This window comes from Arachis ipaensis, chromosome B10 (genome assembly GCF_059453495.1).
Source record: "Arachis ipaensis isolate K30076 ecotype BB chromosome B10, ASM5945349v1, whole genome shotgun sequence".
Taxonomy (NCBI): domain Eukaryota; kingdom Viridiplantae; phylum Streptophyta; class Magnoliopsida; order Fabales; family Fabaceae; genus Arachis; species Arachis ipaensis.
The window spans coordinates 42,243,966-42,248,823 of NC_142435.1; the positions used below are offsets into that span (position 1 = coordinate 42,243,966).

Genomic DNA, 4,858 nt, shown 5'->3' on the forward strand with positions numbered 1-4,858 from the left:
AATAATAATAATGCAAGGAGGATGCTTGGTGACTTTACTGTACTAAATTCCAACTTACATGGAAGAAGCATCTCCATCCCTACCATTGGAGCAAACAATTTTGAGCTTAAGCCTCAATTAGTTTCTCTGATGCAACAAAACTGCAAGTTTCATGGACTTCCATCTGAAGATCCTTTTCAGTTCTTAACTGAATTCTTGCAGATATGTGATATTACTAATGGAGTAGATCTTGAAGTCTACAGGCTCATGCTTTTCCCGTTTGCTGTAAGAGACAGAGCTAGAGTGTGGTTGGATTCTCAACCCAAAGATAGCCTGAACTCTTGGGATAAGCTGGTCACGGCTTTCTTAGCCAAGTTCTTCCCTCCTCAAAAGCTGAGTAAGCTTAGAGTGAATGTTCAAACCTTCAGACAAAAAGAAGGTGAATCCCTCTATGAAGCTTGGGAGAGATATAAGCAATTGACCAAAAAGTGTCCTTCTGACATGCTTTCAGAATGGACCATCCTGGATATATTCTATGATGGTCTGTCTGAATTAGCTAAGATGTCATTGGATACTTCTACAGGTGGATCCATTCACCTAAAAAAACCGCCTGCAGAAGCTCAAGAACTCATTGACATGGTTGCAAATAACCAGTTCATGTACACTTCTGAAAGGAATCCTGTGAGTAATGGGATGCCTCAGAAGAAGGGAGTTCTTGAAATTGATACTCTAAATGCCATATTGGCTCAGAATAAAATATTGACTCAGTAAGTCAATATGATTTCTCAGAGTCTGAATGGAATGCAAGCTGCATCCAACAGTACTCAAGAGGCATCTTCTGAAGAAGAAGCTTATGATCCTGAGAACCCTACAATAGCAGAGGTGAATTACATGGGTGAACCATATGGAAACACCTATAATCACTCATGGAGAAATCACCCAAATCTCTCATGGAAGGATCAACAAAAGCCTCAACAAGGCTTTAATAATGGTGGAAGAAATAGGTTTAGCAATAGCAAGCCTTTTCCATCATCCACTCAGCAACAGACAGAGAACTCTGAACAAAATAGCTCTAATTTAGCAAACTTAGTCTCTGATCTATCTAAGGCCACTGTGAGTTTCATGAATAAAACAAGGTCCTCCATTAGAAATTTGGAGGCACAAGTGGGCCAGCTGAGTAAGAAGATCACTGAAACCCCTCCTAATGCTCTCCCAAGCAATACAGAAGAAAATCCAAAAGGAGAGTGCAAGGCCATTGATATAACCATCATGGCCGAATCCAAGAAAGAAGGGGAGGATGTGAATCCCAAGGAGGAAGACCTCCTGGGACGTCCAGTGATCAACAAGGAGTTTCCCTTTGAGGAACCAAAGGAATCTGAGGCTCATCTAGAGACCATAGAGATTCCATTAAACCTCCTTACGCCCTTCATGAGCTCTGATGAGTATTCTTCTTCTGAAGAGAATAAGGATGTTACTGAAGAGCAAGTTGCCAAGTTCCTTGGTGCAATCATGAAGCTGAATGCCAATTTATTTGGTAGTGAGACTTGGGGAGATGAACCTCCCCTGTTCACTAATGAACTAAATGCATTGGATCAACTGAGATTGCCTCAGAAGAAACAGGATCCTAGAAAGTTCCTAATACCTTGTACCATAGGCACCATGACCTTTGAGAAGGCTCTATATGACCTTGGGTCAGGAATAAACCTCATGCCCCTCTCTGTAATGGAGAAACTGGGAATCTTTGAGGTGCAAGCTGCCAGAATCTCATTAGAGATGGCAGACAACTCAAGAAAAGAGGCTTATGGACAAGTAGAGGACGTGTTAGTAAAGGTTGAAGGCCTTTACATCCCTGCTGATTTCATAATCCTGGATACTGGAAAGGATGAGGATGAATCCATCATTCTTGGAAGACCCTTCCTAGCCACAGCAAGAGCTATGATTGATGTTGACAGAGGTGAACTAGTCCTTCAATTGAAGGAGGACTCCCTTGTGTTTAAAACTCAAGGTCATCCTTCTGTAAACATGGAAAAGAGGCACAGTAAGCTTCTCTCAGTACAGAGTCAACTAAATACCCCACAGTCAAACTCTAAATTTGGTGTTGGGAGGCCTCAGCTAAACTCTAAGTTTGGTGTTGAACTCCCATATCCAAACTCTAAGTTTGGTGTTGGGAGTCTATAAAATTGACCTGATCACCTGTGTGGCTCCATGAGAGCCCACTGTCAAGCTATTGACATTAAAGAAGCGCTTGTTGGGAGGCAATCCAATTTTTATTTATCTAACTTTATTTTTATTTTATTGTTCTTTCATGTTTTATTAGGTTCATGATCATGTGGAGTCATAAAATAAATAGAAAAATCAAAAATAGAATAAAAAATAGCAGAAGAAAAATCACACCCTGGAGGAAGGACTTACTGGCGTTTAAACGCCAGTAAGGAGCATCTGGCTGGCATTCAACGCCAGAACAGAGCATGGATCTGGCGTTGAACACCCAAAACAAGCAGCATCCTGGCATTCAGACGCCAAAAATGCACACTGAGGAAAGCTGGCGCTGAACGCCAGAAACAAGCATAGAACTGGCGTTCAACGCTAGAAACATGCTACATCTGGGCGCTGAACGCCCAGAACAAGCACCAATTCGGCGTTTAAACGCCAGAATTGCATGCAAAGGCATTTTACATGCCTAATTGGTGCAGGGATGCAAATTTTTGACACCTCAGGATCTGTGAACCCCACAGGATCCCCACCTACCTCCACTCATACTTTTCCCTCTTCTCATTCATCCTCTCTTCCCAATAAACACCCTTCCCCAAAACCCTTCACCAATCACCTCAATCTCTCTCTTCCCTATTACCCATTCACCACTCACATCCATCCACTCTTCCCCATAAACCTACCTCATAAACCCCACCTACCTTCAAAATTCAAAATCACTTTCCCACCCAAACCCACCCTAAATGGCCGAACTTAACCCCTCTCCCTCCACTATATAAACCCCTCCATTCTTCTTCATTTTCACACAATACAACCCTCTCTTCCTTTTCTTGGCCGAAACACAACCTCTCTTCCTCTCCTCCATTTCTTCTTCTTCATCATCTCTTCTTTCTTCTCTTGCTCGAGGGCGAGTAATATTCTAAGTTTGGTGTGGTAAAAGCATAAAGCTTTTTGTTTTTCCATTACCATTGATGGCACCTAAGACCGGAGAATCCTCTAGAAAAGGGAAAGGAAAGACAAAAGCTTCCACCTCTGAGTCATGGGAGATGGAAAGATTCATCTCCAAAGCCCATCAAGACCACTTCTATGATGTTGTGGCCAAGAAGAAGGTGATCCCCGAGGTCCCTTTCAAACTCAAGAGAAATGAGTATCCGGAAATCCGACATGAAATCCAAAGAAGAGGTTGGGAAGTTATAACAAAACCCATCCAACAAGTCAGAATTCTAATGGTTCAAGAGTTTTATGCTAATGCATGGATCACCAGAAACCATGATCAAAGTAAGAACCCGAACCCAAAGAATTATCTTACCATGGTCCGGGGGAACTACTTAGATTCCAGTCCGGAATATGTGAGGTTGGCGTTCAACTTGCCAATGATGGAAGAGAACGCACGCCCCTACACATGAAGAGTCAACTTTGATCAAAGGTTGGACCAAGTCCTCATGGACATATGTGTGGAAGGAGCTCAATGGAAGATTGACTCAAAAGGCAAACTGGTTCAACTAAGATTGGACCTTAAGCCTGTAGCTAGAGGATGGTTGGAGTTCATTCAACGCTCAATCATTCCCACTAGCAACCGGTCTGAAGTTACTATAGATCGGACCATCATGATCCATAGCATCATGATTAGAGAAGAGGTGGAGGTTCATGAGATTATACCTCAAGAACTCTACAAGGTGGCTGACAAGTCCTCCACTATGGCAAGGTTAGCTTTTCCTCACCTCATTTGCCATCTATGCAATTCGGCTGGGATTGACATAGAGGGAGATATCCTCATTGATGAGGACAAGGCCATCACTAAGAAAAGGATGGAGCAAATAAGAGAGCCTATTCATGGATCTCAAGAGACGCATGAAGAAGCTCATCACCAAGAAATCCCTGAGATGCCTCAAGGGATGCACTTTCCTCCACAGAACTTTTGGGAGTAAATCAACACCTCCCTAGGAGAACTGAGTTCCAACATGGGACAACTAAGGGTGGAACATCAAGAGCACTCAATCATCCTCCATGAAATTAGAGAAGATCAAAGAGCTCTGAGGGAGGAGCAACAAAGACAAAGAAGAGACATAGAAGAGCTCAAGGACATCATTGGTTCCTCAAGAAGAAAATGCCACCATCACTAAGGTGGACTCATTCCTTGTTCTCAAAATTTTTTGTTTTTCGTTTTCTTTATGTTAAGTGCTTATCTATGTTAGTGTCTTATTACATAATCATTAGTATTTAGTAACTTTTTCTTAAAGTTATGAATGTCCTATGAATCCATCACCTATCTTAAAGGAAAAATGTTTTTAATTCAAAAGAACAAGAAGTACATGAGTTTCGAATTTATCCTTGAACTTAGTTTAATTATATTGATGTGGTGACAATACTTTTTGTTTTCTAAATGAATGCTTGAACAGTGCACATGTCTTTTGAAGTTGTTGTTTATGAATGTTAAATATGTTGGCTCTTGAAAGAATGATGACAAGGAGTCATGTTATTTGATAATCTGAAAAATCATAAAAATGATTCTTGAAGCAAGAAAAAGCAGTGAATACAAAGCTTGCAGAAAAAAATAGAAAAAGAAAAAGCAAGCAGAAAAAGCCAAAAGCTCTTAAAACCAAAAGGCAAGAGCAAAAAGCCAATAACCCTTAAAACCAAAAGGCAAGGTTAAATAAAAAGGATCCTA

General features: G+C 41.2%; 1 non-coding gene across 1 annotated transcript; it reads right to left on the reverse strand.

Moving 5' to 3' along the window:
* Positions 1–378: 378 nt before the first annotated feature.
* Positions 379–486, reverse strand: LOC148579826 (small nucleolar RNA R71). Its single transcript, XR_015896092.1, has one exon. It is a non-coding gene; the product is annotated as a small nucleolar RNA R71 (small nucleolar RNA).
* Between the last annotated feature and the right edge of the window lie 4,372 nt (positions 487–4,858).